Raw genomic sequence first — 27,465 nt, 5'->3', positions numbered from 1 at the left:
GTTTTTCCCTTTCAAAATTCTCTTCAGTTCCTTCAACGGAATGCTAATAAACGGTGTGAGATAGCTATCAGCTACGAGCGGTCAGTCGAAAACACTGTGGCACTTGGCTTGACACTTCTCTAGCACGATTTGTCACGCCGGGAAGTTGTTCAATCTGTATGACGAGTGAATCCGTTTGTTTAGAGTACGTATTAATTGACCACCTGATTTGAGATAGCCGCCGGGAGCGCCCTGATATAGGATAAAGGCGCACGGGCGAGCTGTACACCGTCAGTTCCGACTCTGAAGCCGGTTGGATCACACCGCTTAACCCCCCCTCCACCCCACGTGCAAATCCCCCGCCATCGTGATTCCACGAACATCTCTCACATGCAACAAAAGCTAAAGTACGTCCAGTTTTTCTTTTACGGTGCCAGTTTAAAAGCCGGGCCTTCCTCAAAGTCGTGTCAGGTGGCAGTGGTTCGGAGCTGTGAGCTCTACCGAAACAGCAACACGCGGGGTCAACAATCGGCGACGTCGAGCAAGTTCTGAGTCAGTGACGGCCCGGAATTCTCTAGAAAACCAAATCTCACGCTACAAATTTTGAAAGGTAAGCCCACACAACATTATATTTTACATTCATCAACCGGACAAAATGAATACTTCAAACTTTATCCTATTACTAGCCGTACCCGTGCGCTCCGCTGCACCCGTTAGAAATAAATATAAAGTAATTACATAATTAAAATAGGACGTTTGATCCAGGGAACAACTTTTACAACAGCGCAAGATAATCTGCTTCGCTCATTACCAATTTTTTTTTTGCATTGCATTTATTGCATATGTATTTTATGTATTTTAACACGATTCAATTGAGCATAGTTAAAATTTGAATTATAAAATAATGGATTGCTAAGCTAACGTACTATTACTGCATACTAAATCAATACACTCTCGTTGTTCGTTAATTCTCTGAGATTAAAATGAGTGTACATAAATATTATTTTAAGAAATACAGAAAACGAATGTACAAAATGGCCTATTAATTTTCTGTGCATAAGAAGCTATTTTAATCTTACCTGTCCTCGATTTACTCAGACGTTACTGTAATAACATTATAGCATTATGTCCATCTAGAGAAACTACACTTTCCAATGGTGAAATAATAATTAATTATACAAATCGGTTAATTTAGCTTCTGATATTACTTCATACAAACACAGAAACATTCTCTGTAGGCTATGTTTAATAACTTTCGATTGTTATTGTCCAAGGCCTTTATAGACGAAGTCGTTTGTTCTTAATTCATTGCACCGTCTTAGATGGCGTTATGTTAATTTTAAAACTCATTTATCTCATTAAATATCAGTCCTATCAAAATTTTGTAAAGAACAAAACTTATCAAAAATCATTTTTAAAGAAACTTTTGTTATGCAACATTTTTCACAAAAATCAATAATAAGCGAGATATTTCGATTTATTTAATTCAGGCCCCCTTATAACCCCCTTTCAAATAAAGTATTTTGAATGCCATATAGCCTAAAATCTAAGTTACAACGAACTTAATTTATATTCCAATTTTTATATAAATCGGTTCAGCCATTATCGCGTGAAAAGGTAACAAACATACAGACAGACATACAAACAAAAATTTCAAAAATGCGATTTTCGGTTTCAGGGTGGTTAATTATATATGTTAGGACCAATTATTTTTGGAAAATCGAAAATTACCAGAAAAATTTCGGCTACAGATTTATTATTAGTATAGATCATACGTTATAATAGAAGAGGTGGATTTCAAAATGTCCTAAGTCAAAATTACATGTTATAAAAAAATGACGAAACCTGACGAAACAAATTTGACTCTAGTGTCTGTATATGTTTCTTCAGATATAAGTAAAAGCTTAGGAGAGTGTGTTAATAGTAGCTATTGTCGGACCATCGGATCTATGCCCCTTCAGCGCTGTAGTCGTTCTTGGAAAAGTTAACGCCTCTACTCACCCCATTCCACCCGTTTCTCTCCCACTACGTCAAACAGCAGGCCACGAAACTTGCCGAATAGGGATGTTGTCAAACTTCCGTCAAACAGTGTCATGTCTCTTGAATATTGCTTCTAATAATATATGGTTAATTATTACTTATTCATAATATAATTTAAGTAGGTCTAATGACGCTGATTGACTTATGCAAAATGCTATTACTTGCTTAATAATATTTCTTTCACCACTCCGTGCTACAGTATTCATGTTGAGTTGACAACACCGGACTGCAAGTGCAAATAAACTGTCCCGCAAGAAGGCTCAAAATTGTGAGTAGTGGGCGAGAGAAAGAGAGAGTGATATAAAAGAGAGAAATAGGAATACAGGGAGAGAAATGAATTGCAGAGGCTGAAAAGGAATTAAGGTTCAGTTCGCATATCTTACGGGGGCACAGATCTGATGGTCGGACTATATATTACGATACAAGGTTGGAAAATTCTTTTTACAAAATCGAGGAGAAGTTTGTGTCTGCATATGTTTCTTTAGACATAAGTCAAAACTTAGGAAAGTGTGTTAATAGTAGCTATATTACGATACAAGGTTGGAAAATTCTTTTACAAAATCGAGAAAACGTTTGTGTCTGCATATGTTTCTTCAGATATAAATCAAAACTTAGGAGAGTGTGTTATTAGTAGCTATATTACGATACAAGGTTGGAAAATTCTTTTTACAAAATCGAGAAAAAGTTTGCGAGTTTTTCAGTTTCCGAGATTTTGTAATGCACTTCGCAAACGTGTATTATACTATTGTGCAAAAAAAAAATTGTACATTTTGAAGATAAAATTTTAAAAAATCTTAATAGGCCTATACAGTACGTAGATTACATTACACTATGAACAGTAGACTGAAGGTTAGCAGCCTGACCAAGTACAAACTTCACCATCAACTTAAATGTGAAAGAGCAAAATTGATTCAGGTACTTGTAATATTTCGAGTTCAAATGGAATACATATTATTTCTTTTGTTAAGTGAAATTTGAATTATTTAAATAAAGTTCAATTTCAAATGCAGTGATTTGTTTCGTATAATATATTAATTAACACTGTTTTTTCCGTATGAGTGTTACATGCATTGTAGAATCGTAGCATATATAGAAGGCAGTGGTTTTCATTACAACTCTAGAGCAGTTATTTGTAATATTTTAACACACTTATCTAGGTTGGCACCTATGAATTGAGTAAAATCAACTTTCAGTCGTGGCGACCGTTTGCTGTAACGATGAGAAAACACGCTATCGTACAAAAATAAACTTACACAGTAGTTATGTAAGGGCTTGAAAAAGATAAATCAAAACATGAATGAAACGAGTTAAAATCTGAAAAAAAAAAAAATAAATAAAAATAACTTAGGACACTTTGGAATCCACCTCTTCAATTAGAGATGGTAAAGTTTCGCAACCACAATAAATGCGAAATGTGGTCAAATGCTGTTAAAATAATGTTATGAGTATAAAGGCCTAATTGAAGTTTTAAATCCGCGACAAAATACGAAATTGAGCACAAAATGCGGAATGTGTTTCTGCGAAATAAGAGAGAAATTACATTTTATGAGACATTTTTGTGTTTTTTGTAAAAAAAAAATCAAAATGTAACTAAAGGCTCCACCACATAAAGGTTCTTATACTTTTTCAAATAATTTAGCCATCTGAAAGTCTAGTTTTCAGGTAAAGCTCCCTGTCTAGCAGACTTGAATAATTTCAAGGGAAAATTGTTCCGGGGCCGGGTATTGATCCCGGGGCCTCTGGTTGAACGTACCAGCGCTCTACCAACTGAGCTACCCAGGAACTCCATGCGATACCGCATCCATTTTTCCCTTTATATCCACACAACTCGAGTGGCCTGACGAGACGCCAGACACCCACGAGTGCACACAAACTCTGCGTGACTTGGAATTGTGATTTTCTGTTAACGTACCTACAGTAACGTATATATTATGCAAGTCTAGTTTTCAGGTAAAGCTCCCTGTAAAGCAAGGGAAAAATTGTTCCGGGGCCGGGTATCGATCAATTTAGTCATCTTTTCATGTTAGTTTTAAGTAGTAGAGCAATATGATCTATCTGATACTCACCCTCTTTCGTTATCTCGAGTTTTCAACTAATCTGTCTGGTACTGGTGGTAAAGTATTGGCTGCCTATACGATCTCTTTATGTCCAATATTCAATCACAAACAAGTTGCATGTGCTAGCGGGTGATTATGATTTGAGTAACAACATCGATGGGGATAGAATCACAAAGAAGGCGTTGTAAAGGGCTTTTCTCGGGGTACTTTCGTTTCCATTTTCATTCCACTTTTCCTCTGCGATGGTTAAAAAAAGCTGAGGTGAAGTATAGGGAGTAGTACGGGTTTCCGACGCTGATATGGGATGGGTTTAAGGCTCCGGACCAGGCACTCGTCTGGAAAGGAGACCTGATTTTATCAGGGTTAACACAGAATGGTCCACTTGTCAGAATAGGTTTTGGGAATGGCAGCGAGGTCACCTGTTGGACTTGGACAGTGTGTTGTAAATGTTACGTGAAATTCATCAGGTCCAATTTATTTTTGGTAAATTATTTGGATCAGAACATTAAGGGAAATTAATAGTACATCATACAACGAGCCTATAATGGTAGTAATTAAGACGCAAGTATGTTTGTTTATGAAACGAGCTCAAGCGAGTTTCATAATTTTCATACGAGCGTCTTAATTACCATTATAGACAAGTTTCATGCGACTTTTTATGCTCGACCATATTTCTAACTTGAAATTATTAATACGTTTTCATGTTATGGTTAAGTGAGTCACGAACCGAACTGACCTATTGTGAGATGTGCACAGACGCGAAAGTATTGATTTTTTCCGAAGCACGAATATCATTGACCTTGATATAACCTAGAGCACATTAGTCTTGATATAACCTGGAAATTGATTTAGAATTGAGAAACGAGATGACAAATTGAATTTATTTGAATATTATTTACAATTAACGCTAATTATTATAGCAACAGAACATAACCTTCTGCGACGGTATTGGATTTCCAGCCTCCGTGACATTTCCCTAGTTGTCTTTCGATTGCATATCCGAGAATAATCGAAAACCTGAACTTTAATGAATAGGTGTACTTTAATGGCATGCATTAAAGGACTGCTACCAGGTGTATAATTACTACATTTCGGCATGGTCGAGCATAAAAATAATTTTGTTTAAAAGCTATACAGGGTGTTTCAGAAATACTTTGATAAACCTTGGAACCATGTTCCTCATAACAATACAAGGAAAAACGTCTATATAAACATATGTCCGAAAATCCTTACTTTTTCAGTTATTAATGAAAGAACATAATGAAAATCTGTTAGATATTGTCAGTTTGATAGCAAGTGTTGCAAATTTAATCAATTCAGAAACTCGTAACAATGGAAGTTTATATTCAACGCGTTTCTAGGTACAATCCAACAATTTAACTTAAGTCTGTAACCGATAATAATTCATTCTGTTAGATAGTCGAATGACGTTATCGATACAAGTCTGCTGATGCACCTATTGTATCCTAGATGGCTATGTGTTGTCAAGGAGACCTGTTTACTACAGTCACTTGTTATTTTAACGTGTGTATAACATTATAAACGTGTTTCATACGTATTTTTTTGTACGACAGCATTATTAAATAATTAATAAAGAAATAACATCAGGTTTTTAATGATAGGTAGTTCTATTATTATGGTCTATGAAGAAAGAAGCTGCTTTGACAACAATGGTGTATTAAAAATATTATAGTATGGCAAATCGTTTCATAATGTTAATTTCATGGCACAAGATACGCAATAGAAGTCATGACGTTTTACTTAAGCATGATAATATTTTACGACTCTGGTGGCATATGCACGAATTTCACTAACGATAAACGCAACAAGTTGCGAAACGACAGGGTTTTAAGCACGAGAAGTGAAGATTGTCCACAATAGTTTGGCACGTGTTTCTTACAAGATTTTTTTAGACAGTAGATCGAGAATCCTGAATGTATTCATATTTCAAAGATGATAAAATTGTTGATTAATTCTCTGGCAATGACGAACTTCTGATGTTAAAGACGAAAGAGTATTACATTCGTATGGAAAGAGATTTCATGGCCTTCGAATATTTAGTGATTGTTTAGCTGATTGTTAGGATGTTCTTTATGTGAAGTTTTGCTTGTCATGTATTTTTGGAATATACAATTATTACAACGAAAGTGATAAATATAATTAGGAAAATGAGTGATTCGAAAGTGAATAATGTACGTATCAAATCTCCAAATGTTTGTAATTTCCAATTTGTGTTGTGAATATTTATAATAAATAAATAGTTCGAACTTATGTTTTCAGTATTTCTAATTAGCGTGCATAAAAGTACTTTTAGGCACGTAATCTTACTTTTAAGCAAGCTAATTTATGGACGTGGAAATCAATGATTTTTCGATACTAAAATGAGAATCGAAAAGTCGTCATTTTGAAACGACAGTCTAAAAAGGCTGTTTATAATGCTGGGATACAAAAAATATATATATTTCTTTTGTTGTCATGTGATGATATACACAATATTCCAGATTAAAACTATGACGCCATTACTATAATCGCTTTCAAATTCAAAATGCGGCCTTTAAAAATAAGTTTTAAGGAATTTTATCGACAGGAACAATAGGTAACATACTGATGTATGATATAAAACAATGCGCTCATAAAATTTGCACGATTTTAATTTAGGTTTTGAAGCGAAATAGAATTGTAAGTGTGTTTATCAAGATAAGTAAAGAACAATAATCTTATATGGAATTAAGAGCTGCACACGTTATGTTTGTATTTTTAAGTAGTTAGATAAGAATAACTTTATAGTTTTTAACTTGAAAAACGTAATTGACACCTTAATGAAAGCTATACTGATACGAACATTTCGCGCAAAAGAATGCAACACAATAAAGCCGGTATAAACAATAAACCATATGATGTTGATTACGATTCAAACAAACAGAAACATTAATTAATTGGACAATTGTATTGAAATATATACAAATATTCTCTTTGTTAATATATAGTAGACTAATTTGATAAATAGTATTTAATACAATTGTGTCAATTATTCAATGGATTGGTAATTAATACTATCGAGTTTGATGCCAATTAATTTTTGCGAAAGTCTTCAAATGTTATTTATGTATTGTGAATTTTGTGGGATTTATGGAAATGTTAAGATTTCTAAAAATTACAAAAATATCGTTTAGATGAAATATTACTGTATGTGATAATAATAATAATAATAATAATAATAATAATAATAATAATAATAATAATAATAATAATAATAATAATAATAATAATAATAGTTAGGGCTAGGATTTTGATGAACTATAAATCATGAAAAAATGTCCTAAAAACAATGCATTTATGACCTAAAAATCTTTCAAAAATGCCCTTAAAAATTCCCTAAAAATTGATCTTACATAATTGGCATAGTAGGAATATTAATATTTAGACTAGTAATTAAATTAAATTCTAGTACCAACATTCAAGTTTATTTAATTTTACATAATTTTTCTAAGTAGTACACTTTAATTAATTATTTATGTAGTTCACCAAAAGGCCACTCTTATCCGGAACTAGCAGGTACAGAGAGTCTATATTGAAGGGGTGGTTGGACTGATCCATTACGTGACGGTGTACTACGTTAAAATGACAATATTTGTGTAGAAAAACGATAAAAATAATATACAAAATAATGGGCATTAATTGAAAAAATACGTAGAGATAATATCAAAGAAAATAAACAATACTTTACATTAATAATTGGAATTTATGGCCAAAATTAAATGAAAATACCCCAAAAACGATCTAATAAAACAAAAAAATGCTCTTATGAGTTGTAAGAGGCAAAAATGCAAAACATTGCCCTTACAAATATGTTTTAAAACATAACATATAAATACTAAAGCAGCAATGTTTCTGGCTTACTAGAAAAAAGATGCAGTTTCATCAAAATCCTAGCCCTAATAATAATAATAATAATAATAATAATAATAATAATAATAATAATAATAATAATAATAATAATAATAATAATAATAATAATGTCCGACGTTGTGTCCATGTGAATAGCGCGTGCGCTTCCCCATCAAGCGGACTCGAGGTTCGATTTCTAGCGAGTGTAGTAGAAGAAATTTATCTTCTATCCATGACACTGTGCGACATGACAATTTCGCAAGCAGGGAGGTCCGCATTTGTGAGATGTCTAGTTTACGAACAAATGAATCTCCCTCAGGTACACACAGTGTAAGTGGAATGGAAGAGAAGTTTAAATAAGGAAATAATAATAATAATAATAATAATAATAATAATAATAATAATAATAATAATAATAATAATAATAATAATAATAATAACAATAATAATAATAATTTTTGTCCAGTCCGCCGAATTACTCTGTGGTAGAGCGTCTGCCCCAGACTAGCCAGTCCTAATTCGATTCCCAGCGGGGTCAGAGATTTTCATGTAAAATGTCTACTCGTACCTCAGGACTAGGAGAGATGGTGATGCACAATTTGTAAGAGGGCTAAGAAGGATGAAGTTACAGGAGAATGCAGAAAGTTACACAACGCAGAACTGCACGCATTGTATTCTTCACCTGACGTAATTAGAAACATAAATCCAGACGTTTGAGATGGGCTGGGCATGTAGCACGTATGGGCGAATCCAGAAATGCATATAGAGTGTTAATTGGGAGGCCGGAGGGAAAAAGACCTTTGGGGAGGCCGAGGCGTAGATGGGAAGATAATATTCAAATGGATTTGAGGGAGGTGGGATATGATGATAGAGACTGGATTAATCTTGCTCAGGATAGGGACCAATGGCGGGCTTATGTGAGGGCGGCAATGAACCTCCGGGTTCCTTAAAAGCCAGTAAGTAAGTATCAGTGTACTGAAATTTGCAGATGAACCCTTCCAATGGAAAAATAAAGTTATATTAATTTTTTTTTGTGGACAAAGTCTCTTTTGAAAGTTTGCTCCTCATATATTGACACATCTAATGAGGTAATAACCTTATTTGAAATAAAAATATAAGATTGACAGAAGAAAGTGGATTATTTAGGGAGGGCCCTTGCTTGCTATAGATTGTAGGGGGAAGAATATATCAGAATATCGGTTCAGAATGATGAAGAAGGCAGAGAGAAAGGGAATGACTCAAGAAAACCTGCAAGAAAAATGTGTTCATCCGAAGCAAATTCCAATCAATCTTTCGAGATAAACTTGAAGCTTCGGGGTGAAAGTCCTGTACGCTAGCCATTCAGTTAAAGAATACAATGAGAATCCTGGAACATACAGGTTAAATCTTCTTCAAGCTGGATAAAACTTTGCTAACTTCCAAGGTTAAATACTGTCTATCGTGTGCAGTAATTACAGTGTCCAAAACGCTAGTCAACGCCTGGATCTGTAAAAGTACTTTGTGCGAGTTATATAACCGTACCTGGAGGTAGAGTAATAATATTGTGAGAGTGTTATTTAGGTTTGCGAAGTCTATAAAACATAGTTTCTGAAGAAACAATTGAAGGAAGAGGAGTGTTTAATAAAAGTGAAATCAATGAGGTTATGTTTAACACGTTACGAAAATTGAAGGAAATATTGCGGTTGGTTTGTGGATTTGATATTACTGCTCTCAATAAGTAAGAATTACTTAAAAGAAAGAAAAGAATTAGTGTTTTTAGTAACTTTAAATATCAATAATAGAATTAAATTATTTTTCACGATAAATCGCTGATTCCGAAAATGTGCTCAGTCAAAATATCATTTTTCAGACAGCCATTCCTAAAAGAAGATCTTTCACCGCTATGCAAACAAGTTAAAAATGGACTATTATTTGGTAGCATGCGAAAATATATTTTTAACATTAGTGCGAAAAGTATTTTAACAGTGACTTTCAACTGTTTGCGCCGATTGTGGATTGTTTCCCACCAGATGTCACTCGGCAGAAATCGCAACCAATCAAGAGAGCGGGTCAAACAATGGCAGGCCTACATTTAAAACTTAAAGTTATTGGTAAAGAAAGGAACGAAAATTAAATAAATTGCTCTAACAATTATATTAAAAGGTAAAAGGTAAAAAGGTAAAGGTATCCCCGTAACATGCCATGAAGGCACTTGGGGGGGGGGGGCATGGAGGTAGAGCCCCATGCTTTCCATGACCTCGGTACTAGAATGAGGTGGTGTGGTCGGCACCACGCTCTGACCGCCTTTTACCCCCGGGAAAGACCCGGAGGTTGAGTGAACCTTGGGGCTGTTCTGAAAGTTTGGCAACGAGAAAAATCTTGTCGCCACCTGGGATCGAACCCCGGACCTTCCAGTCCGTAGCCAGCTTATTGATAATAATTATATGAAAGAATTAAGAATTAAATGAAACTAAAAAAAAAAAAAAAAAAAAGAGGATGGCTAGGTTTAGCTCGGGCATTTCTCAATTTCCAATCGAATACTCTACTATCGAACTACACAAACGCCTACTTTTAATGTGATAAAGTTTCATTATTAGAATGAAGGGGAATCCAGCAGTGGAGAAGTCAGGTAATTGTCCGTACACCTCACTGGTCGGCATTTCTTGAGTCGCAAGTCAACCCTTAGCATACAAGCAGGGTGAAGAGGTAAGGCATTATCCCCCTCCCACCCCTTAGTCATTAGTTCTACATTAAAAATTACGCAGTGTTTAAATATACACCACAGGATCAGGTGTAAAATCGAAAAGAATTTCAGACGATCATCTTGCTGCTCAGTTAAAATTCGCTACATGCAGTTTGATTTATAATTTTAATGAGTTAATTATACAGCCATCTTAGTGTTTAAATTGTGTATAAAATAATAAAAAAATGAAATCGAATCATATAAAAATGAAAAAGAAATTAACAAATATACAGAGTGTTTAAAATAGTGTCGCATATTTTTACAAGAGGAAGCATAGGTATAAACTAGAAAAAAAAGTTCCTATAAACGTTTGTCCGGAAACAAATATTTGTTGAGATATGGGTCACTTTCTTTAAACAACCTGTATATTGACGTAAACGTAATTGAACTTTTCCTTAGCTTGGGTATGTTCACTGTCCGTTTCTCCTCACGGAAAACTTGGAATAGTGGAGATGTTCTGCGACTTCTCATCTTATATTTCCCATTCTTCACCTTCCCGGTTGCTGTGTTGTGCGGTCTGTATTTCATATGACGTCATCGTTGCCTACCACTGCCTATACCAGCACGAACGCACGGCTTTATAAAAAATAGTGTACGAAACGCATGTTAAAATGATTTTACTTTGCTCGCAGAATGCGACACTCGGCCTGCGAACTAGTTTCGCAATAATCCCTACTCACAAAGTAAAACGTCATTTAAGCACTTGTATCGTAAATAAGAATTATTTCCTAGAGCAACGTTTTTTCCAACCTGTAGAGAACAAAGTATGATTTATTTACTACTAGGGCTAGGATTTTGATGAAACTGCATCTTTTTTCTAGTAAACCCGAAACATTGCTGCTTTAGTATTTATATGTTATGTGATAAACTGAGTGTTTTGAGACAAATTGTTGGGGCATTTTTTTTGCATTTTTTGACTGTTTCAACTCATAAGAGCATCTTTTGTTTTATTCGGTCATTTTTTAGGCATTTTCATTTAATTTTGACCATAAATCCCCATTATTAATGTAAAATAATGTTTATTTTTTATATTTTCTTTACATAGTTTGTCCATTAATACCCATTATTTTGTATAATGTTTTAATCGTTTTTGTACACAAATATTGCCATTTTAACGTAGTATACCCCATGTAATAGATCAGTCCAACCACCCCTCCAATACAGACTCCTCTATACCTGCTAATTCCGGATAAGAGTGGCCTTGTGGTGGACTACATGGAAACTAAAAGTAAATCCATGGCGCTACAGCCCACGAAGGGCCAAGACCGACCGACCAGACTGCTGACCTCACGTCCACATGCCGAAGCAGAGGTAAACAATCATACATGGAAACTACATCAGATAAAATAATTAATTAAAGTGTACTACTTAGAAAAAAATATGTAAAATTTAATTCAATTAGTCTAAATATTAAGGCCCAATTGTATAAAACTCCCTGACTAAAGATCAACTTTGATCGAAGATCGAAAAGTAAACCGAGTTCAGGCATTTCTTCTATTGTATAAAACTTTTCTGCGATCAAATTACATTGGTTCAAATGCAATCTAAGTTCACGTGAAAAGGATTTGGCAACATCGCATAAACAGGTGAAATACGTGATGCGCGGATCATGTTATACAGGTTTGTTCAGTGTTGCCAATCTAGCTATTTTAACTCTTTTTCAACAACAATTTCTTTTAACTTTTATATTGCTTAAATAGGGATTTAGTGACCTTTTTAGCACCCCATAGTGACAAAATTTAATCTTTCTTTGTTGATAATGAGAAATCTAGCGACTTTACAACTACTTTTTCGCGACTTTCCGTATTACACTCTGTTGGAGACACTGGTTTTTTTTTTTTTGCAATGTAAATAATGGCGGACAATAAGAAGAAGGTTTACTGTTCTCCAAGTTGTTATCATGTTATGGTGTTTTATACTGCTAAACATAATAAAGCTTTATAAAACGACAATTTTCGTTTAGTAATACAGTTAATTGAACATTTATGAATGTACCTATCATATCCATTAATAATTAATGGTTGTTATAAACATAATATAATGATAGGTTATGTTATTTGATGCTGCTGAACACAATAGAGCCTTATAAAATATAAGAATGTTTGTGTATTAAGGCAAGAAATTGAAAGAAATATATATAAATGTACCTAACATATCTATTAATATTAATAATAATGGATATTTTATTTGCACAATCTGTCACTCGTATATTTCTAACAGAAAAGAGATAACTGAACTTGGATCATCTAACTTAATCGGAGAAATTTCTTCAGTCAAAGTTGACTTTAGTTTGAGACAAATTAATCTCAAATTAGACTTTATACAACACAAAATTCCAAGTTCAGCTGAAACAAGGATCAATTTAACCTCTGATCTAAGATTAAATGGTTTATAGGATCGGGCCTAAGTAGTACAAAACCTCTTTTCTTATTAAGCTAATTATGTAAGATCAGTTTTTAGGGCATTTTAAGGGCATTTTAAAAAGATTTTTAGGTCATAAATGAATTGTTTTTAGGACATTTTTTCATGATTTATAGGTCATCAAAATCCTAGCCCTATTTACTACCATTCATTAACAGAACATGGTATATTGTCAACAGTCATTACACAAGAAGCGCACTCATTTGAATGAGAAGAAAGATTCGATCCGGTGCTGTGGATTGAGCCTCGGCGTAGCTCAGTGGTTAGAGCGCCCAGTGCGTAGAACAGGGGGTCCCGGGTTCGTTCCCCGGGGCTGGAGCAAATTTTTCTCCATTAATAACCAATGGTAATCATAACAGATAATTCTGTATGACCAAAAATTTAAATAAATCTTTAAATTTGTCTCAGACCACAGACCCAATGTCTCAGAGCCTTAACGCGTGCACGTCCGCTGTCGCATTAAATGTGCGTAGAAAAAAGGAATCATAAGGCTCAAATCTTAAAATCAAAGTTTACTTTTGTTATCATGTTACCGATCTCAATCACAACTTATTGCCTTAGAAACTGATAAAGAAACATGAACAATTAACAATAGAATGGCTCGATCACTCAGTGTCATTCACGATGAGCTGGCAACCTGGATGCTTAGTTTTTACGCATCACAGTGACGTCAGAGAAGTAGCCGCCTACAGCAGAGTTTTGGCTATGATTTGCATTGCTACTGAATGAGTATGTGATACAAGTTGTGGGGTGGAAGGGAGAGAGGTAGAGAAAAAGAAAGAAAGTGAGACTGACGGACGAAGACGGATGCTCGTGGAGACTAACTGATAAGATTAGATTGCATTTTGATACACTAGATTTTCCTTTCTCCAAATGTTCATTCATATTTATAAGTACATTCACATCTCGCTGACATTTAAAATTACGTTATTTAAATGATTATGATGACATTTCAGGGACGTTGATTAAGGTCACGTGTATCCTTCACGCGATAAATCATGCGTCAAACAATACAAAATATGTAATGATGACGCTGGTTTTTTTTTAAGACTTTCGTCGTCATTAACAAAATCTCTTTCTCTCATCATATCACAGACATCTCTTTCTTATAAACTTATCGCTAATTCTTCTCTCACTTTCTTTATTGCCATTCTCCCTTTTGCACAATCATATTCTGCTTCATTCCTAATTGCCATCATTATTTACCGTATCCTCATCTTCTTCATATAGATCTTCAGTTATTAATCTCATCCTGATAATGTCTCCTTTACATTATATTATATTCATTATTCTTCATTGTATTCATATTCTGCTTCATTCATAATTGCCATCATTATTTACCGTATCCTCATCTTCTTCATATAGATCTTCAGTTATTAATCTCATCCTGATAATATCTCCTTTACATTATATTATATTCATTATTCTTCATTATATTCATATTCTGCTTCATTCATAATTGCCATCATTATTTACCGTATCCTCATCTTCTTCATATAGATTTTCAGTTATTAATCTCATCCTGATAACATCTCCTTTACATCGTATTATATTCATTATTCTTCATTATATTCATATTCTGCTTCATTCATAATTGCCATCATTATTTACCATATCCTCATCTTCTTCATATAGATTTTCAGTTATTAATCTCATCCTGATAATATCTCCTTTACATTATATTATATTCATTATTCTTCATTATATTCATATTCTGCTTCATTCATAATTGCCATCATTATTTACCGTATTCTCATCTTCTTCATATAGATCTTCAGTTATTAATCTCATCCTGATAATATCTCCTTTACATTATATTCATTATTCTTCATTATATTCATATTCTACTTCATTCATAATTGCCATCATTATTTACCGTATCCTCATCTTCTTCATATAGATCTTCAGTTATTAATCTCATCCTGATAATATCTCCTTCACATCACAGTCTTCATTATATTCATATTTTACTTTATTCATAATTGTCATCATTACTTACCGATCTTCATCTTCTTCATATACATCTTTAGCTATTAATCTCATCCTGATAATATCTCCTTCATATCATAGTCTTCATTATATACATATTCTACTTTATTCATAACTGTCATCATTATTTACCGTATCCTCATCTTCTTCATATACATCTTTAGCTATTAAACTCATCCTGATAATATTTCCTTCATATTATAGTCTTCATTATATTCATAGCCTACTCCTCTTTAGTCATTCTAATCCTGGCAATAATCTCATCCTCAACACATTCCTCTTTAGATTTTGTTCTCATTAAGGTAATCTGCGTCATCCCCGTCCTCATTTTAATACTTCTTTTTGGTCATCTTTCTCATCCTGATAATATTGTCCTCACCGTATCTTCTTCATCACTTTCATACTCCTTATTAGTTATTATTCTTATCCAGGTAAACTACCTCATCCTCATCATACTTCCCTTTAGTCCTCTTTCTAGTCCTGGTAATATCTTGATCTCATCCTTTTCAACATCTTCATACTCATATTTAATGCTGGTAATATCTTCGTCATCTCATCTTCTTCCTTATCTTCAGAGTCCTCTTTAGTCATTGTTCTCATTCCGATAATGTCTTATCTTCATCATATTCCTCTTCATTATCTCATCATCTTCATACTCCTCTTTAGCCACTGTCATCACCGTAATTATCCTCAGCTCCATTCTTCTTCATACTCCTTACTCTCTAGGAGTCATTCTCATCCTGGCAATCTTCCTCATCCCCATCATTCTCATTATCTTCAGTTTCCTCTCCAGTCGTCATTCTCATCCTGGTAATCTTACTCTTCCTCACTCTTCATTAGTCATCATTCTCATCCCGGTAATCTTACTCGTCCTCACACTTTTCTATAGTCATCACTTCTCATCCTGGTAATCTTATTCGTCCTCATACTCTTCTTTATTCTTTTCCTGATAATTTTCATCATTGTTAATCATACCCGTCTTCATACTCATAATTCACATCCTTGTAAACTTACTCGTCATCATACTCTTTAGTCACCATTCTCGTCCCGGCAATCTTACTCGTCCTCACACTCTTCTATAGTCATCACTTCTCATCCTGGTAATCTTACTCGTCCTCATACTCTTCATTAGTCACCATTCTCATCCTGGTAATCTTACTCGTCCTCATACTCTTCATTAGTCACCATTCTCATCCTGGTAATCTTACTTCGTCCTCATACTCTTCATTAGTCACCATTCTCATCCTGGTAATCTTACTCGTCCTCATACTCTTCATTAGTCACCATTCTCATCCTGGTAATCTTATTCGTCCTCATGCTCTTCATTAGTCACCATTCTCATCCTGGTAATCTTACTCGTCCTCATACTCTTCATTAGTCACCATTCTCATCCTAGCAATCTTACTCGTCCTCATACTCTTCGTTAGTCACCATTCTCATCCTGGTAATCTTACTCGTCCTCATACTCTTCATTAGTCACCATTCTCATCCTGGCAATCTTACTCGTCCTCATACTCTTCATTAGTCACCATTCTCATCCTGGTAATCTTACTCGTCCTCATACTCTTCATTAGGAGCCATTCTCATCCTGGTAATCTTACTCGTCCTCATACTCTTCATTAGTCACCATTCTCGTCCCGGTAATCTTACTTGTCCTCACACTCTTCTACAGCCATCACTTCTCATTCTGGTTGTTACTTGTTCTCACATTCTTCTTTAGTCATCATTCTAATCCTTGTAATACTCTTCTTTAGTCATCATTCTCATCCTGGTAATCTTACTCGTCCTCATACTCTTCTTTAGCCACCATTTCCGTTCCGGTAATATTACTCATCCTCAAACTTCTATAGTCGTCACTTCTCATCCTCATCCTCATACTCTTCTTTAGTCAACGACGATATGTTCTACAGACGTGGACAAATTATTAGACTAAAACGTTTTTCTTGGAAACATAATATACTTCGTCATATCAACTATCGGTATAATTCACAGAGTCTCTATTATTGTAAATGTGATTGTTTACATCTTGTGGTATATTTGTCCAATGGTTAAGTATATTTTATCTAGCTGTGTTGGTACTACTGGTGTTTTAATTATATACTGCAGAAGATATTCAATAGTCTGTTCTCCCATGGCCTGCAAGAAAACCGGACATGAACAAAATTGAAAATCTGTGATTTATACTGTAGACGAAAGTGAACAAAAAGAGGCTTACTACAAAACATGGACTCATTTAAGCAATGTCTAATATCTGGTTAAATGATGCTGATATTCAAAGAAAGTGTCAAATTTTGGTTTCCAGCATCCCTGACAAAATCAACGTGTTAATAAAGAATAAGGGAATGTTCACAAAATATTAGTAACCTCAAGACTCTATTTTCTGTTCGTTATTTCTGTGCAAAATATATTTTTCTTCATTATTTTTGCCGATAAATACAGCTTTGTTGTACATATAATTAATTTTGACTAATAATTTGTCCATGTCTGTATTAGAAAATAGTATAATATTAATATATATATATATATATATATATATATATATATATATATATATATATATATATATATATACCGTAAAATAATAACAATAATACGCAAAATTTAAAATACCGATAATCTAAATTGTAAACATTTTAAACAATGGGCCTTCAGAAGAATATGAAGTAATTGGGTAGATAATGTTATGAATATGACGAACATAAATGCCATCATCGAGGATCAGGTTAGGCCTATTGACTTTTAATTAATATGTTCTTCCTCTTGAAAAATTATTTTCTATCAAGTCACATAGAAGGTTTCATAAAATCAACGACGATATTCATGAATATCCTTATAAAATCTTCGAAACGACATTTTTTACAGCCACCCAATTTTTAACAAACAACAAGTTAAATTTAATATTGTGTAGACTTAATTTTATTACAAGATCAGACTAGGCTGTAGGTCTCCATATAATAAAGATATCATTGTTATAATCCAAACATGCCGCAGCACCAAGCACAGGGATTATATTGAAGGAGGGGTAAGAGGACTATGCCTTATGTCGATGTAGATTTTGTTACTCTGACAGTGGAAAATTAAAGAATGGAATACGCTTATGGTTAAAAAAAATACTCAAATCTAAATATGTCTAACAGGATCCATTCTTTCATTAAGGTGCATTCTTCTACATAATTCATGTGAATTGTAACTGTGACCACAATTTTATATTATAATTTTACTATAGTTTTTTGGTTATAAAATATGTATTTTGATGCCAACTATAACCCTAATATACCTCAGGGTGAAATAGGGTTTATTAAATCGGATAATAAAAAAAATGTCATTTTTTTTAATTCAAAAGGGGGGGGGGGTTAAAATCCAGTAATCCTCCCTGCCTTCGCTCCTGATGAGCTGTATCTCGAATTCAAGATTTTGTATTCAAGTTCTTGATCCAAAGAACGCCTCAATTATTTTGCGCCTTTCAAAATTAACGTTTTACTAAATGGATGCCTTTCGAAGAAGGCATACAATACAAACATGATTATGACTCATTATCCTTCATGATATGAACAAGTTTTCAGAATATCATATATACAAAACGGCTTTCATATAAGGGTACATAGTAAACAGAGCAGCCTTTCCTTGACATTTTCAAGTCCTCTAAGTTATAAGCACCTATGTCACACTTGAATTATTATTCTCCTTAAAGTTGTCCTGAAACTTTGGATATAATATTTACCTTGACATGAAATCAGAGACGTCACTGATTTAGTACAAAAACTAACCACAATGACCCCGGTTGACCTTGAGACAGCGGAATTCCCACCCTAGCGTTCATTGGTTAATTCAGGTATGCCTATACAATTGCAGTTACAATGAAGTGAAGTAAGCTGTCGCTTTTGCGCGACTGAACCAATGCAAACTGTAGCTCGTTCTCGTGATAATATTGCTAACGAAGTAATAGACATTCGATGGCATTTCGAACTTCGAACACTATCACGTTCTTGAGGCTAACGAGGTGCAAAAAGTTATGCATGTGTGTGCAGTTGCTCAAAACAAGTTGAGATAGCCGGATTCAAATGTGTATGAAGATCTGTTGGATGCAAGACAGACGCACGTCTCTTATCTCGACGAGTGCAAAAACGAACGTGTTCTCTAAGTCGTCAAACATGCTACCCGTGACGTACACAATGCAGCATGTTGTTAAACTTATAGTCCGTCAAATTCCGACCGAACTCTCGGCACGGCCACTGCATTCCATTGATTATCATCGGCAACAACGTCACATAATTATATTTCAGTATCCTGACAGGGTCTCGTGTAGCTCAGCCGTCTGACGGGCGGAGTTCGATCCCGATTAAGTCCTGTAATGATGTGACGTATGAAGGACGAAGAGATTTTTTTCTTACAAATACTTCGATGTCCCCATCCATCATCGTTCCATGGTTTCTTGATTAACATCATCGCCTCTAAAATAGCATCTGTAGTTGAAAAGTGATGTTAAATAAGTAATTACAATTATGACGAACCAGTCTTACTACTTACTTACTGGCTTTTAAGGAACCCGCAGGTTCATTGCCGCCCTCACATAAGCCCGCCATTGGTCCCTATCCTGAGCAAGATTAATCCAGTCTCTACCATCATATCCCACCTCCCTCAAATCCATTTTAATATTATCCTCCCATCTACGTCTCGGCCTCCCCAAAGGTCTTTTTCCCTCCCGTCTCCCAACTAACACTCTATATGCATTTCTGGATTCACCCATACGTGCTACATGCCCTCCCCATCTCAAACGTCTGGATTTAATGTTCCTAATTATGTCAGGTGAAGAATACAATGCGTGCAGCTCTGCGTTGTGTAACTTTCTCCATTCTCCTGTAACGTCATCCCTCTTAGCCCCAAATATTTTCCTAAGCACCTTATTCTCAAACACCCTTAATCTCTGTTCCTTTCTCATAGTGAGAGTCCAAGTTTCACAACCATACAGAACAACCGGTAATATAACTGTTTTATAAATTCTAACTTTCAGATTTTTTGACAGCAGACTAGATGACAAAAGCTTCTCAACCGAATAATAACAGGCATTTCCCACATTTATTCTTCGTCTAATTTCCTCCCGAGTGTCATTTATATTTGTTATTGTTGCTCTAAGATATTTGAATTTTTCCACCTCTTCGAAGGATAAATCTCCAATTTTTATAGTCCGGAAACCAGTCTTAGCTTAGCTTAATCAATAAAATTAGGAATGGTCAGGGTTCGTCTCTGCTTATCTGTATAACAAATATTAATTATTAGAATACTTGACACATTATTTATTCAGTTTAACGTTTTCGGCTTAAATAAGCCATCTTCAGAAGAAATTATACCTAAGAATACATGAACAGAATTGGTACATGCGTGTGTATAGTACTGTATGGATAAATTAGTTGATTATGAGTCTCTACTGTGACAATAGTGAACTTAAATTAATTAAAATGTTAAAAACAAGGGCTAATTTATCCATATTGTACTGTACACACGCATGTACCAATTCTATTCATGTAGGCTTATTCTTAGGCATAATTTCTTCTGAAGATGGCTTATTTAAGCCGAAAACGTTAAACTGAATAAATAATGTGACAAGTATTCTAATAATTAATATTTGTTATACAGATAAGCACAGACGGACCCTGACCATTCCTAATTTTATTGTATTAGCTTATCGGTCCTCACCATGTCCTTCAAATTAGCTTAATCATCTCACCAAAAGATGATGCATGCGCATAGCCTCCTTTCTGGGACTTATAAAGTATCTATACAACAAAACTGTTTTCTAAGACTACATGTCAGCCAGAACTTCAATCAGAGGTACGCAGGATGTTGTAAATTATTAATAATTGATCAAATGTCTTAACATTAACTTATGTGGGATTCCACTTGAGCACGAGTATGTAACTTACTCTTTCTGTGAGTGCTAGAGAGTTCTTATATTTAAAAAAAATCAATATCTATATTTGTTCTGGCAATAAAGTATTATTATTATTATTATTATTATTATTATTATTATTATTATTGTATTGTGGGTCCTTATCACCACGGCATGGCGCGTTCTCAGGTTGCGGTTGGAGACGGCCTCCAGATACGGAGGGTAGCTGTGAATATATTGAATAAGCAGTCGCGGACAGCCAATGAGGGGTGGTCCTCCAGCTTGGGGGTTGGGCGAAGGGCTAACAACCCATCATCGTAAAAACAGCTTGTTATGAATCCTTCAAATAAGCCTCGGAAATTGAAATATAAAAATTGGAAATTTATCCTTTGAAGAGGTGGACAAGTTCAAATATCTTGGAGCAACAGTAACGAATATAAATGATACTCGGGAGGGAATTAAACACAGAATAAATATGGGACATGCGTGTTATTATTCGGTTAAGAAGCTTTTATCATCCAGTCTGCTGTCAAAAAATCTGAAAACGGATTTAGAATTTATAAAACAATAATATTACCAGTTGTTCTTGATGGTTGTGAAACTTGGACTCTCACTTTGAGAGAGGAACATAGGTTAAGGGTGTTTGAGAATAAGGTGCTTCGGAAAATATTTGGGGCTAAGAGGGATGAAGTTACAGGAGAATGGAGAAAGTTACACAACACAGAACTGCACGCATTGTATTCTTCACCTAACGGAACATTAAATCCAGACGTTTGAGATGGGCAGGGCATGTAGCACGTATGGGCGAATCCAGAAATGCATACAGAGTGTTAGTTTGGAGGCTGGAGGGAAAAAGACCTTTAGGGAGGCCGAGACGTAGATGGGAAGATAATATTAAAATAGATTTGAGAGAGGTGGGATATGATGATAGAGAATGGATTAATCTTGCTGAGGAAAGGGACCACTGCCGGGCTTATGTGAGGGCGGCAATGAACCTCCGGGTTCCTTAAAAGCCAGTAAGTAAGTAAGTATTATTATTATTATTATTATTATTATTATTATTATTATTATTATTAATATTAATAATGCCTTCTTCTCCATTATTGAAATAATGGAACAATTGTTGAGCTACACAGTCACTAACGACACTTTCACCCCCGACTTCAAAAATTCTTCGAGCCGCGGCAACAACTTTGTAATCTTGCTTACAGTAGTGATTTAAGAGGACTCTGTACTCTCAAACTTTATTATCTCCATTTTATATTCTGTGTGTTAACACGACTGTCGCATACCACCAAACTTAGAAAATCGACATTGCTTAAGAGACGACCTAATAATTTGCCATCCCTCTATTAGGAAAGAGGAAATGCACAGATTTAAGCGAGTATAAGGAAGTAATTTAAGTTAATTTTGAAATAAGAAAATTCTGTGACATATTGGCTCGATATGGCATGTGACCGGATATAAACCTGTGGGCTCGAGTTCCTAGCGTGACCTACGGTCACTCTCTATTTCGAATATAATTATTTCTGTTTTTCGTAGATGCCCTAACGCGTGGACATAGTTGAGCTATTGATCGTGAGGGTCTCTGACCGAGAATCCGTGTCCAACCTCACTAGCTGGCGAGACCTCATTCTTCCGAGGTCAAGATAAGAGTGATTAGAGACCAACTATTGCAATCGGGCTAAACCTGCACTTCCTGGACGGAAAAACGCTCGGATAGCTAAAAGCTGACTTCAATCTCCTATTTAATTTTGTCCCTTATGTCATCTAACGGCTATATAACCTAGAACAGTGGTTCCCAAAGTGTGGGTCGCATGCGGCTCTTAAAGACATTTATTGCGGCTCTTTACTATTACTATTCTTTTTCTTAGAATCACTTTCTAATTACTGTAATAATGTGTAACCGGAGAAAACTTTGGTTATCCTGCATCATTAGGGTACTGTCATGTCTCATGTGCTTGTTCTTGTTATCTTGATACAATAATCGATAGATTAATCGAGTTTAGATCGAGTTGAAAAAATGTCTTAATATACTGTAATACATAATTATTGTTAAATTTAACTTCTGTTCGGTGATAAGCATAAGTATTAAATGTTGTATATCTGTATATATTGTATCGTTATATTACAAAACTACTATTTTAATTACTTACTAACATATTATTATGAGGCTTATAATTTATTGTGTCAATTTTTCCGGGAATTTTTGAGACAAACATAAATTTAAAAAATATGAAGACTCACCTAGTTAATACTGCTTCATCCATGATTTTAAACATGTGAGTGCATTCACATGCTCCGAATTAAGTGCCGCTCTACATTTAGTAACAACGTTTCCTGCATCACTAAACACGAAAAAACTTGTTTATGTCAAGCAGTTCTCCACGATCCTTCAACTTAAATCCAAACGTTTCACCGAGTCAAATTCTCGTATGACATAATGGAGTTTACACTTTTCACAAACCACAGAAAATTGATTTTTTTTCTTTATCAATCTAAACACACGACCTTCATATACAAACTCAGTACAGATATTGCAACTGCAAAACTACAGCGGTCGAAACAGAAGACTGGCCCCTATTGTAATCGAATTACCAGATTCAGAAAGAGAAGAAGGTAGTTACGCTCTCACTTGCACACTTGTAGACATGGCTATTTTATAAGGGATGAGGTGGACGAATCCCAGAAAAGTATGTTTTTCATATGCTACGAAGATGAGCTGACAACAAGGTGGAAGATTTCTTGGAAAACCATAAAACTTAATAAGGGTTTCACATTGTGTTTCAACTTTCAATAGAGGTAGACTAGGACACTGTCCTCATATCTCCATCTCTTTCTGAAGTGTTTGTGCAAAGATTTTCCCTACACTACCTGGTTTACAGTTAGAAAATAACAGTACTATTATGCTTTTAAGTAAGCAATTTCCGAGAGATAAATATTGTCAGAATTTTTAGTATGAGTTTGTATTAACAAAATAATAATTAATGTCAACTGCAACAGATTAATTTTAATCGACTCGATTATTCGATTAAATATTTTTGGTCGATTAATCTTAGAAAGAAATTGATCGATTAATCGATTAAACCCCACAATATTAGTTATAAACATTTACATCTTAATAGACATTCGTGCGTACATTAAATTTTGATAACAAGTATCCAAAATATTCTCAATCAAAGATAGAAAACTGAAAATGTTAAAAATATCGGTCATATCTGAAGAGAAACTAATGTATTTCACTGTATACAAAAACGAAGTGACAACAAAAGCATCGTATTACATAGCAGAAATTAAGCCACTTATAGAAGGGTAGATTGCTAAGGAATGTCTTCTACTGTGCTCCAACCACGAGAAAGTCTCCGCCGGATGAGATGAAGGAGGGTAATGCTGTGAATGAATGTTGATGTCATAAGATGTCATAAGGTCACACACGTGGGTACTCTTATCTCTATTGGCTAGCTCTCACAGCACAAACCATAACATTGATACAGACATATTGATACTACCCTGGTTACAAAATTAGATCACAGTTAATCTCCTGGTCTTTTAATCTCTTCATACAGGAAATAACATATGCAGGAGAGCGCATGGTTTTTAAACTGGCGTTATAACGGTAATATTATTTATCTACTTCGTTCCAATAGATGACGCAATAGTAAGCACATTCCTTTCACGGTTGATCTCCTGGTTGGAGAACAGTAGCTGTAAGTGACAATTTATTTTCTAAATTTCCAAATGCAAAACAAAAGGAGAAATAAAACAACAAATCAACCTGCTCGTATTGATATGATTTTGCAGAAGAGTAGCAGAGTCCGCCCTTAAGTTTCAAAAACACCAATCATATATATTTATGTATTTATATAATAATACAGATTATAATACAGAGTAATACATCAGACTACAGAATATAATTACAACAGAAATAGAAATAAAATAATACCTTAATATTCGCAATGTCCAGGCATTTCTTGGTATTCTATTTGTATCGACTAAGTATTATAACTGAACTATATTATTATTATTATTATTATTATTATTATTATTATTATTATTATTATTATTATTATTATTGTTATTACATATGGAGTGCAAATGGGAGTAGGTGGATAAGCATCCGTTAGTAAACGATAGAGCACGATAGTTACTATAGCAACCAACATGTTTAGTTTCAATGTATATAAAAGACTGTTACTCCAAGGAGTCCCAGGCAAATATAATATATCGGGTCTTCAGGTGAGAGATGTTGATTATCACTGCTAACGTTTACCTTAAAAGCAATTCTATCAGCAAACGTATTCACGCATAAAACTTACGGACGAGCGAGTTGGCTAAGACGGTAGCGTTTGAGACTCACATTCCGGAGGTTGCGGGTTCAAACCCCGTGGCCGACCAATCTGACTGGGGTTTTTCACCACCTCTATCACCAATATCATAAACATTAATCAAAATCTAAAATCAGTTACATGAACACAAGCCTTCTACAGGACACAATAGAAAACAAGAACTCAACAATAGTAACGCCACCGGCGTGGCTCAGTCGGTTAAGGCGCTTGCCTGCCGGTCTGAAGTTGCGCTCGGGCGAGTTCGATCCCCCCTTGGGCTGATTACCTGGTTGAGTTTTTTCCGAGGTTTCTCCCAACCGTAAGGTGAATGTCAGGTAATCTATGGCGAATATCCTCGGCCTCATCTCGCCAAATACCGTCTCGCTATCACCAATCTCATCGACGCTAAATAACCTCGTAGTTGATACAGCGTTGCTAAATAACCAACTTAAAAAAATAAAAAAAGCAATAGTAACAACGGCCTACTGGTATACCCATAGATCCTGAACACGCGATATTACCACAGATGTTAAAGCGCGTATAAATAAACTAAAAAAAAAAACTTACGGTTGTCTCTCCAATACAGCCTACCCTGTTTTTTTTTACACGCAATGAATTTTGTCCAGATTCGCCGATGTTAGAACTCGTGTCCCCAGCGCATAATATCAATAGGCGTGGGAAAAACAGTACGAAATTTGTCCACACGTTGGAATTATTCAGTCACTCCATCAAATATATGTGTCACTCTGTTGGCTTTATAAATCACGCCGAAATATGTTTTCCTGCTGTCATATTTGGCTTCCCAACCAGCCTGTAACTGTGATTTGGAGGTAAAAAAATATTTCGTTACGACCTTGCACACAATTATTTTACATCATCGTTATCTGTTAAATAACTCGTATCAAAAGCAACTTCCGACAAGTCATGCAACGCACACGAAAAAAAAAAAAAAATGCATTGTGTGTTAAGTTCGTCTCGCTATTTGAGAACATTTTCTATGACTTGTGTCTGTGACCCTGAAGAGAATTCGAGGTCATGATATCGGGAATTTACTAATTCCACTGTTTTCATAGCAAAATACACTTATTGTTACTCTACTACTAGCAATGAAAACATTTCACTCACCTGCGATGCTACTAACAGTACGATAATGACAACGAATCACTGAAGAGTTACACTAGACCTATACAGTCTTACTAATAAACCGTGTATAGTTTTTATATGAGACTTATGCAGATTTGAGACAGAAAACGTTACTAATAAACCATTAATAAGCTATGGACGTATAAACAGGCTGTAACTATACAATGGGAATTACTTTGCAGTAGTTATATACACGAAACCCCTTGTTTAAGTGTTGTATATAGAGAAAAAATGGCCGCCCTTTTAACAGCTGTTCGTATCGACTGTGATTTTATGATGATGTTTATCTTGTAACCACAGAAGAACAAACCAAAGATCATAGAATTATTACAATAATATTGCTGTAGCTTGTACTCTTTGACCAAAATGTAGTGTGGTAATCGATTAGAGCCAGTTATACTATCGATATTTAACACGCCACACTAGAGCGCTCTACTGGATCCAGTAGAGAACCTCAGATATTCTATTACCTTTCGTAACAAAGTAATGACGAAACTATGACGTAGCTGTGTAACAGTTATACTGTTATACACGACGTATGTAGTGATTATTAGTGAGGAATTAACACACTACTTATAAACGAGCTACTCATTGTATAAGTATAAGACAGTTAAACGTCTGTATATAGAGTTTTTATTAGTAAGACCGATAGACTATAACATTTTTGACAGGCACTAGTTATCGGCGTAGTTCAGGACCAACGCAATGAAGTCCTCCCCAAGACTTGACCACTTGCACGGTATAGAATAGGGATCGGAAATATTGGTGAGAGTCAAGTGAACTTGACTGGCATCACGACAGCTCCACTGCCTTCTTTCCTCATTTCTTTTTATACAGAGTGAGTAAGAACTTCTGTGGAGGATAGATCTCGCAATGAGGACCATTTTTCGTGAACAACACATGTTCTATTACGCTTCGTTTATGAGCCACGCGACATCGAAAAAAGGCAGGTTTTAGTGACATTTACAATATTATAAAATTGATTACCTATTCATTTATTTCTTCAAGTACCTA

The 27,465-nt window shown here is 34.9% G+C and overlaps 1 protein-coding gene across 2 annotated transcripts in view; it reads left to right on the top strand.

The window, feature by feature from the left end:
• LOC138706571 (proton-coupled amino acid transporter-like protein CG1139) overlaps positions 1-27,465 on the top strand; it is a 221,105-nt gene that overhangs the window by 38,315 nt on the left and 155,325 nt on the right. Inside the window, exon 1 of one of the 2 annotated variants that reach the window (XM_069836051.1) lies at positions 257-589. The exons of the other annotated variant lie outside the window; for it this stretch is intronic. The gene's annotated coding sequence lies outside the window, so the exon portion shown is untranslated. Of the gene's footprint in view, positions 1-256; positions 590-27,465 lie in introns of those variants that run through there. 2 annotated transcript variants of the gene reach the window in all.

This window comes from Periplaneta americana, chromosome 9 (genome assembly GCF_040183065.1).
Source record: "Periplaneta americana isolate PAMFEO1 chromosome 9, P.americana_PAMFEO1_priV1, whole genome shotgun sequence".
Lineage (NCBI taxonomy): Eukaryota > Metazoa > Arthropoda > Insecta > Blattodea > Blattidae > Periplaneta > Periplaneta americana.
This window is presented reverse-complemented; position numbering and strand designations above follow the sequence as displayed.